The sequence below is a fragment of the Nerophis ophidion genome, linkage group LG07 (genome assembly GCF_033978795.1).
Source record: "Nerophis ophidion isolate RoL-2023_Sa linkage group LG07, RoL_Noph_v1.0, whole genome shotgun sequence".
Classification (NCBI taxonomy): Eukaryota; Metazoa; Chordata; class Actinopteri; order Syngnathiformes; family Syngnathidae; genus Nerophis; species Nerophis ophidion.
The window spans coordinates 43,012,144-43,022,977 of record NC_084617.1 but is presented as its reverse complement, the minus strand read 5'-3'; the positions used below and the strand labels follow the sequence as shown (position 1 = coordinate 43,022,977).

Here is a 10,834-nt window from a genome sequence, read left to right as displayed (position 1 = left end):
ACAGGAGACTTTGCCAGACGTTCCCAGCAGACCCTCACAATGCGTTTGGGCCTCCCAGGTCTGTCCGGCATCCTCCCCCACCATCGCAGCCAACTCACCACCAGGTGGTGATCGGTAGAAAGCTCCGCCCCTCCCTTCACCCGAGTGTCCAAAACATTAGGCCGCAAATCCGATGACACAACTACAAAGTCGATCATGGAACTGCGGCCTAGGGTGTCCTGGTGCCAAGTGCACATATGGACACCCTTATGTTTGAACATGGTGTTTGTTATGGACAAACTGTGACGAGCACAAAAGTCCAATAACAAAACACCACTCGGGTTCAGATCCGGGCAGCCATTCTTCCCAATCATGCCTCTCCAGGTTTCACTGTCGTTGCCAACGTGAGCGTTGAAGTCCCCCAGTAGGACAAGGGAATCACCCGGGAGAGCACTTTCCAGTACTCCCTCGAGTGCTCCCAAAAAGGGTGGGTACTCTGAACTGCTGTTTGGTGCGTAAGCACAAACCACAGTCATGACCCGTCCCCCCACCCGAAGGCAGAGGGAGGCTACCCTTTCATCCACCGGGTTAAACTCCAACGTGCAGGCTTTGAGCCGGGGGGCAACAAGAATTGCCACCTCAGCCCGTTGCCTCTCACTGCCGGCAACGCCAGAGTGGAAGAGGGTCCATTCCCTCTCGAGAGAAGTGGTTCTAGAGCCCTTGCTGTGCGTCGAAGTGAGTCTGACTATATCCAGCCGGAACTTCTCGACTTCTCGCACTAGCTCAGGCTCTTTCCCCCCCAGTGAGGTGACGTTCCACGTCCCAAGAGCTAGCTTCTGTAGCCGAGGATCGGACCGCCAAGTGCCCTGCCTTCGGCTGCCGCCCAGCTCACATTGCACCCGACCTCTATGGCCCCTGCTATGGGTGGTGACCCCATTAGAGGGGTGACCCACGTTGCCTCTTCGTGCTGTGCCCGGCTGGGCCCCATGGGAACAGGCCCGGCCACCAGGCGCTCGCCATCGTGCCCCACCTCCGGGCCTGGCTCCAGAGGGAGGCCGCGGGGACCCGCATCCGGGCGAGGGAAATCTGGGTCCATGTTTTTTCTTCTTCATAAAGGTCTTCGAGCTGCTCTTTGTCTGATCCCTCACCTAGAACCTGTTTGTCTTGGGAGACCCTACCGGGGGGCATAAAGCCCCCGGACAACATAGCTCCAAGGATCATTGGGACACGCAAACTCCTCTACCACGATAAGGTGGCAGCTCAGAGAGGAAATCTACGGTTCATAATATCATCAAAAGGTTCAGAGAATCTTGAGAAATCTCTCCACGTAAGCGGCATGGTCGGAAACCAACATTGAATGAGCGTGACCTTCGATCCTTCAGATGGCATTGTATCAAAAACCGACATCAATCTCTAAAGGATATCACCACATGGGCTCAGGAACACTTCAGAAAACCACTGTCACTAAATACAGTTTGTCGCTACATCTGTAAGTGCAAGTTAAAGCTCTACTATGCAAAACGAAAGCCATTCATCAACAACATCCAGAAACGCCGCCGGCTTCTCTGGGCCCCGAGATCATCTAAGATGTACTGATGCAAAGTGGAAAAGTGTTCTGTGGTGTGACGAGTCCACATTTAAAATTGATTTTGGAAATATTCGACATTGTGTCATTAAAGGCCTACTGAAACCCACTACTACCGACCACGCAGTCCGATAGTTTAAAAATCAATGATGAAATCTTAACATTGCAACACATGCCAATACGGCCGGTTTAGTTTACTAAATTGCAATTTTAAATTTCCCGCAAATTATTCTGTTGAAAACGTCGCGGAATGATGACGCGTATGATGACGCGTGCGTGTGACGTCAGCGGTTGTAGTGGACACGTTCTTCCAGCACCGATCACGGCTAAAAGTAGTCTGCTTTAATCGCATAATTACACAGTATTCTGGACATCTGTGTTGCTGAATATTTTGCAAGTTGTTCAATCAATAATGGAGACTACAAAGAAGAAAGCTGTTGGTGGAAAGTGGTGTATTGCGGCCGGCTGTAGAAAAACAAACACAGCCGGTGTTTCTTTGTTTACATTCCGTAAAGATGATGGTGAAGCTTTAATATGGAACAGAGCGGTCATGCGAACATGGTTCTCTACCACATGTCAACCGGCAGGTTTTGGTGAGAAAATTGTGGTAATAAGTCTGCTCTTACCGTAGACATGAGCGGAGCTTGTGTCGTTCCTTCTGCAGCTGTCAAAGAGGCAGCTGCGACTCTCTTGGCTTCTCCAAGGCTTCCCTCTGAGACACGGCGGTCACCACACCCCTCCGACTTTCAGGTATGACTATATAATGTCACTTAACACTAGTAACACAATAAGCTGATAAGGGATTTTCCAGATTTATCCCGGAAAATTTGTCTAATGACATCTGAATCGCTCCCACTGCCCTCATCTTTTTTTTTCTTCTAGTCCTTCACTCTCACTATCCTCATCCACAAATTTTTCATCCTCGCTCAAATTAATGGGGAATTTGTCGCTTTCTCGGTCCGAATCGCTCTAGCTGCTGGTGGCCATGATTGTAAACAATGTGAGGAGCTCCACAACCCGTGACGTCACGCGCACATCGTCTGCTACTTCCGGTACAGGCAAGGCTTTTTTACTAGCGACCAAAAGTTGCGAACTTTATGGTTGATGTTTTCTACTAAATCCTTTCAGCAAAAATATAGCAATATCGCGAAATGATCAAGTAGGACACATAGAATGGACCTGCTATCCCCGTTTAAATAAGAACATCTCATTTCAGTAGGCCTTTAAGGGGAAGCGAACCATCTAGACTGTTGTCGACACAAAGTTCAAAAGCCAGCATCTGTGATAATATGGGGGTGCATTAGTGCCCGAGGCATGGGTAACTTACACATCTGTGAAGGCACCATTAATGCTGAAAGGTACATTCAGGTTTTGGAACGACATATGCAGCCATCTAAGTGGCGTTTTTTTATGGACGCCCCTACTTATTTCAACAAAACAATGCCAAGCCACATTCAGCACGTGTTACAATAGCGTGGCTTCGTAAAAAAAAGGGTGCGGGTACTTTCCTGGCCCGCCTGCAGTCCAGACCTGTCTCCCATCGAAAATGTGTGGCACATTATGAAGCGTAAAATACGACAGCGGAGTCCCGGACTGTTGAACGACTGAAGCTCTACATAAAACAAGAATGGGAAATAATTACACTTTTGAAGCTTCAACAATTAGTTTCCTCAGTTCCCAAACGTTTATTGAGTGTTGTTAAAAGAAAAGGTGATGTAACATAGTGGTGAACATGCCCATTCCCAACTACTTTGGTACGTGTTGTAGCCATGAAATTCTAAGTTAATTATTATTTGTAAAAAAAAATAAAGTTTATGAGTTTGAACATCAAATATCTTGTATTTGTAGTGCAGAGTATGGGTTGAAAAGGATTTGCAAATCATTGTATTCCGTTTATATTTACATCTAACACAATTTCCCAACTCAAATGGAAACGGGGTTCGTACATACAGGTTTTGGAGCAACATATAATTGCCATCCAAGCAACGTCTTTTTAATGGACGCCCTTGCTTATTTCAGCAAGACAATGCCAATCTAACACAATTTCCCAACTCAAATGGAAACGGGGTTTGTACATACAGGTTTTGGAGCAACATATAATTGCCATCCAAGCAACATCTTTTTAATGGACGCCCTTGCTTATTTCAGCAAGACAATGCCAAGCCACATTCTGCACATTACAACAGCATGGCTTTGTAGTAAAAGACTAGATTGGCCTACCTGTCTCCCATTGAAAATGTGTGGCGCAATATGAAGCATGAAGTACCACAACGGAGATCACGAACTGTTGAACAACTTAAGCTGTACATCAAGTAAGAATGGGAAATAATTCCACTTGAAAAGATTCAAAAATTGGTCAATTCAATGCAATTCAATTGAATGTAGGTTGAAAAGGATTTGCAAATCATTTTACTCTGTTTTTATTTACCATTTACACAACGTGCCAACTTCACTGGTTTTGGGTTTTGTACTGTTGTTATGATAAATACACTTAGACAAATTTTACTGATCCACAAGGGAAATTATTCCACACAGTTGCTCAGTTACAAAGGATGGAAAGGATAATGCACACAAGGGCACAAAAAGAGGGCGGAAAAAAAATATATAAAGTAGACTAAAAATGTACCATAGTAGCAATATAAAATATAACATGTAATATTTACATACTATATAGACATAATGTAATATATACTGATATATTATTATAGTATATTATATTATATTTTTATATACCATTTACAATACATAACAAATCCCAATTACCCTGTACAATATTACAGTTTATGTAACAGCTGCAGCAAAAAATAAAGAGTAGATCCAGCAGAAAATATACATTCTTAACAAAGAGAATTAGCTAACATAGAAGCGGTCAAGTAATAGACAAATATCATCTATTGCTGTATGGCGAGTAATTATACAGCTGGATGGAGTGTGCAATGAAAGAGTTCTTGAATGGAACACTGTGAGAACCAAGCTGAAGGAGCTTGTTGGAGTATGAGCTCAGTTGTCTGGTGGAGTGGGTGGGCAGGATCGTCCATGATGGCGAGCAGTTTGTCCAGTGTCTTCCTGTCCCTCACTGACACAAACGCCGGCTTTCCAAATCAGTTTGTCAAATCCGGTTTAAGTCCCTTTTGCTGGTGCTGCTCCCCCAACATACATCCATCCATTTTGTACCGCTTATTCCCATTGGGGTCACGGCGGGCGCTGATGCCTATCTCAGCTAAAATCGGGCGGAAGGTGATGTACACCCTGGACAAGTCGCCACCTCATCGCAGGGCCTACACAGATAGACAGACAACAGTCACACTCACATTTACACACTAGAGCCAATTTAGTGTTGCCAATCAACCTATCCCCAGGTGCATCTCTTTGGAAGTGGGAGGAAGCCGGAGTACCCGGAGGGAACCCAAGCATTCACGGGGAGAACATGCAAACTCCACACAGAAAGATCCCGAGACTACTCAGGACCTTCGTATTGTGAGGCAGACGCACTAACCCCTCTGCCACTGTGAAGCCCGCTCCCCCAACAACAAAGTACAGGGTATTGGCCACAACAGACTGCACTGTAAGAAATTTCACCGTTTAATTACAGTAACCTACTGGCAGCTAATGGTTCCAGTATAAAACTGTTTTTCTACAGCACACATACTGTGATTTATCACTACAGTATATTACTGTAAAAGGTATCACAGTACTGTGCTGTATTAAATATACGCTTCACAGCATAATACTGTCATCTGTTTAGCGGCCTTACACTGTTATTTTAGTGTATCTACTGTAAAATGCATGACAGTTAATTACAGTAAAATAATCTTAAGCACTATAGACTGAGCTTTACAGTAAAATGCCACAAGAAGTTAATGAGTTGAACTTTTAATTTTTCAAAATCAAAACCCCTGCAATCTGCTGGCATAAAAATGACTGGAGAAATGGCCTTGCAAGTTTATGCTTTAACCAACCAATTATTTTTAAGCGCATCAAACACATTCAATGTACATTTAGTGCATTCTTCTTTTTTTCAGTGAAGCATTTTAACATTTAGAACAATGTTAAGCAACTTTAGCATCAGAACAGTCCATAGAACTAGATAATCAAAATTAAAATGTCCATTTAGACATCCTCCCACCAGGACACACCCACCCCCAAACATAGTGCCTCTGTTGGACGATCCGAGAGAGGACACACATTTTAGATTAACATTTTAACATTTAAAACAATGTTAAGCAACTCCTGCAATCGGAACAAACGATGGCATCAGAGAACGTGGTTCCTACATCCAGATAACAATCAAAACGATCAAAATGAAAATGTCCATTTGGATATGATGTATACATGCCCCCCACACACAACTCCATACATAGTGGCTCTGCTTTACCATCAGAGAGGGCACACACATTTTCAAAGAACATTTTTAACATTTACAACAAAACAAGTTGGGATCATGTGCAATAGAAAAATTTGTAAAACAAAACTGAACTGCACAATTGACTAAACTAACTGAACATGACATACCCAGTGTTCAGTGGTCGGGCAACATAAAGCCCCACCAAAGTCTGTGAGAATTTTTATAAGGGTGGCTACGTGAGGATTTACAGTTGCTGCCTTTTTCTGGACCAGCTTCCCGGTCTTCTTGGACACCACCTTTCCCTGACTAGCCTTTGTTCCCCTCTCAGGGTTAATGCCAATGAATCGCCTAAAAAACAGAGAAAGCATATAAGATATTCTGTCGTGATTGAAGATTACTTGCAGTCAATACAGAACTCCCCTCACATTGTTAATTTATGAATATGCACTGCACAAATATTCATATCAATTTTAGAATATATGTGAGCCTATACCATAACCACAGCTATAGATGAGTGAATGCTCTAAAACCCATTAAGACAAATTCAGAGAGGAAGGCAATGCTAAAACCTCCCAAATCCATCCATCCATCCATCCATTTTCTACCGCTTATTCCCTTTCGGGGTCGCGGGGGCGCTGGCGCCTATCTCAGCTACAATCGGGCGGAAGGCGGGGTACACCCTGGACAAGTCGCCACCTCATCGCAGGGCCAACACAGATAGACAGACAACATTCACACTCACATTCACACACTAAATCCCTCTCTCTATTTATGTATTTCTCTCAGTCTATCTTTTGCCATCTTTTGGTAGCACATTTATAATTCCTTCATTGGCAGACAAAACAACCATGTAATGACATTGTGTATCTGGCATATTACTGCACAGGAGCATGCAACATGGATACTTCTTTGACACGTTTACATATTTACCTCTGCCTAGGAGGTTATGTTTTTTTTTATGTTAGTAGATTTGCAAAATTTGGAAACAGCTCAAACGGATTTTAATCATATATTCGCACAAGGTGGGTATCCAGATAAAGAACAGATTGTTAGATTTTGGTGGAGACCCGGATCACTGTCTGGATCCAGTATTTTCTTTTTAAGGATTCTGTCAGCGACCCCACTGTTATAAGCTGTGATAGAGGCTAAGGCCCAGGAGTAGTCCCCAGCGCACTAGAAAATAATTTCCTACCTAAGGTCATATCTGGACACACCAAAATATCGCTGCCAGTGATCTTATTGTGGTGGTCTGCACTCTTCACATGCTTTTCTAGTTTGTTATGTAGTGTTTTGGAAACTTACCTACTGTAATACAACTTCATCTGTTGTAATGCATGCCAAAAAACAACAAAAGGCAGGGTATCAAAGGAGGGAGGGCAGAGACAGATTCATTCTCTTCACCTGGCTTTATGTCCATTTCAAAGCACAACCCGCCTCATTTTGGTAACCATGTTGGTCGACTGGATTGTTCAGACCGGTTGGAACAAGTTGCACAAAGATGAGGTAGCTGTGGTTTGAGATGTTGACTTAGGTCTGGTGGCCAAAAAGAATGACTCCAGATCAAAAAACATTTAATGTGTTAATAATTCATTCACTCTGAATCCAGCATCACACTTTGGATGAACATGCCATCTTCAACTTGCTATCAAAAGAAACATTTGTAATAAGAAGGTCCACAAAGGAACAGAAGAGTCATTGATTTAGGGAACACAATTGGGGAAATGACAAGTGAAATTCCTGAACAGAGGTGAGAAAAGGGTCAAAATATCCTAACAGTATTCAGCAGTATCAAGAGGATTTACCTTTGAACAAATTCCAATGTCCGAGCACCTTCCTCTTGGTATTCCAAGTTGAACACATACAGTAGTAGGTGGCAAGAAGGGCAGCAAGCCCTTCGATGAAGCTAGGTTGGACGACTTCGCGGATGACATCACCTTCCATGCTGATCATCAACGTTTTACTGTGACTTTGTCACCAGCAACTGGAACAGTCAAGAAATGCAGTTTATGTTCCTAAACAGTATCCAATATGGGTAGCATTTTAAAGATATTTTGAATGGCCACCTTACACCCAAAAACATATCGCTTTCTCTTTACTCTGTTTACATCTAGTCTCCCAAGGCAGTGTTTCTCAACCTTTTTTCAGTGATGTACCCCCTGTGGACAATTTTTTAATTAAAGTACCCCCTAATCAGAGCAAAGCATTTTTGGTTGAAAAACAGAGATAAAGAAGTAATATATAGCACTTTGTCTTCAGTTTCTGATTTATTAAATTGTATAACAGTGCAAAATATTGCTCATTTGTAGTGGTCTTTCTTGAACTGTTTGGAAAACAAAGATACAAAAAAAAAACAAAAAAATGTGTTGAAAAATAAACAAGTGATTGAAGTATAAATAAAAAATTTTACACATAGAAATAATCATCAACTTAAAGTGCCCTCTTTGGGGATTGTAATAGAGATCCATCTGGATTCATGAACTTAATTCTAAACATTTCTTCACAAATAAAGTAATCTTTAACATCAATATTTGCGGAACATGTCCACCAAAAATCTAGCTGTCAACACTAAATATTGCATTGTTGCATTTCTTTTCTCAGTTTATGAACTTACATTCATATTTTGTTGAAGTATTATTCAATAAATACTGCGATGAGGTGGCGACTTGTCCAGGGTGTACCCGCCTTCCGCCCGATTGAAGCTGAGCTAGGCACCAGCACCCTCCGAGACCCAAAAGGGAATAAGCGGTAGGAAATGGATGGATGGATTATTCAATAAATATATTTATAAAGGATTTTTGAATTGTTGCTATTTTTAAAATATTCAAAGAAAAATCTCACATACCTCTTGGCATACCTTCAAGTACCCCCAGGGGTAAGCGCACCCCCATTTGAGAACCACTGTCCTAAGGCAGTGGTTCTCAAATGGGGGTATGTGTACCCCTGGGGGTACTTGAAGGTATGGCAAGAGGTATGTGAGATTAAAAAAAAAAAGCATTTTAGAAATAGCACCAATTCAGAAATCGTTTATAAATATATTTATTGAATAATAATTCAACAAAATATGAATGTAAGTTCATAAACTGTGAAAATAAATGCAACAATGCAATATTCAGTGTTGACAGCTAGATTTTTTGTGTGGACATGTTCCATAAATATTGTTTATGTTTAAAATATTATTTTTTTGTGAAGAAATGTTTAGAATGAAGTTAATGAATCCAGATGGGTCTCTATTACAATCCCCAAAGAGGGCACTTTAAGTTGATGATTACTTCTATGTGTAGAAATCTTTATTTATAATTGAATCACTTGTTTATTTTTCATCAAGTTTTTAGTTTTTTCTATATCTTTTTTTTCCAAATAGTTCAAGGAAGACCACTACAAATGAGCAATATTTTGCACTGTTATACAATTTAATGAATTGGAAACTGATGACATAGTGCTGAATTTTACTTCTTTATCTCTTTTTTTCAACCAAAAATGCTTTGCTTTGATTAGGGGGTACTTGAATTAAAAAAAAATTCACTGAAAAAAGGTTAAGAACCAGTGTCCTAAGGTGTACTGCTGCAAATCATTACTTTCCAATGTTCGAAATGACAAAAACAACAATGATACAAATACATCTGCAGGAGAGCATAGTATACATATATTTAGGACAAACAGACTTATGTTCTGCGCTCCATGAGACACTTACCTAGCAGTATCAGTCGTGGACTGGTCGGGAGGGTCCACATCGCCTGCAGTGGCAGACATCTGTAGAAAAAATAGGTCACCATGATGACTTGTGACAAAATATAACATGGCAGTTTGGAGCATCATTTAATTAAAATTCAAGAATGCATAGTGCTAAACTTACATCTACAAGGAATATCAGTGCACCTCTTCTTTCATCAAAATAGACCATCAACAGCTGGATGATATGAAGAGTCAACTCCTCATCTTCATCCACAGGAAGGGTAGACTGAGCATTATGGTTCATAGCTTTTTTTCCTCAAATACAGATATACTCATTCAGGGAAAGCACACTTAAACGATGCATTGGGCATAAAACTATGACTTTGCATGTGTCTAACATACGCAAGCACATTGCTGCAAGTCGTAGCACATATGTTGCAAGTTAATATCTTTTTTTTTATAATCACGCTGACAAAAATGACGAAAACTTAGCTAGCTAGCATGCGGCGGTACATGTGATGCTGACTGTGGCGCTATGTAATTTCGTACTTTATAAATATATGTATATAAAGCAATTCTAACAGAAAATGACACATCAAGGTACAAGTGACTTTGATTGCACGGGAATTACCTTGTTATCAAAAAGAGACCAGTAGGATGGATGTAGCTCCGGCGGCCAGGTGATCGTGTAGATGGAGGTGGATCGTCCATCCATGAGTACTTGGCAACTTCAGACTAGTTAAGATGTGCGGAATGATAGTTGAATATCAATAAAAGGAGTGCCAGATCTTAATGCTCTAAAATTGATTTTCAAATCAAAATGTTGATACTTTGATAGTACATGTTTTGAGGTAAAAATATCAACAGCAACACAATGGGAAGTACTATTGAAATCTTGTATAAATGACACGGTTTAGTTGGAACTACATTTTCTTCCGCCTGGGTACGTGTTATGCTTGAAAGCAGCAGAAAGTGCGAAAAGAAGCTCGGTCTCGCAATTGTGGGCGGACCCAAGAAACAAGTCTGAAAAATACTGTATTATACTGTAGGTTGTGCAGTAGCTTACTGTTGGTCGATATTTTTTGTAAAATGCAACAAAAAAAAAACAGTACTTAACTGCATTTAAGAAGAACAGTATATAACTGTGATTTTTTTTTGTATTTTTACAATAATTGTTTACAGTGTGAAAAAAGATCTCCACAGCTTGCTACACACATTAAAAGGACCTAAGCTTCTTCAGGAAAAAGAGTATG

General features: G+C 41.1%; 1 long non-coding RNA gene across 1 annotated transcript; it reads right to left on the bottom strand.

Moving 5' to 3' along the window:
- Positions 1-4,685: 4,685 nt before the first annotated feature.
- LOC133555695 (uncharacterized) lies at positions 4,686-10,033 on the bottom strand. The gene is made up of 4 exons (XR_009807376.1): positions 9,763-10,033; positions 9,601-9,659; positions 7,712-7,890; positions 4,686-6,257 (listed from the first exon to the last, which is right to left on the bottom strand). It is a non-coding gene; the product is annotated as an uncharacterized LOC133555695 (long non-coding RNA).
- Between the last annotated feature and the right edge of the window lie 801 nt (positions 10,034-10,834).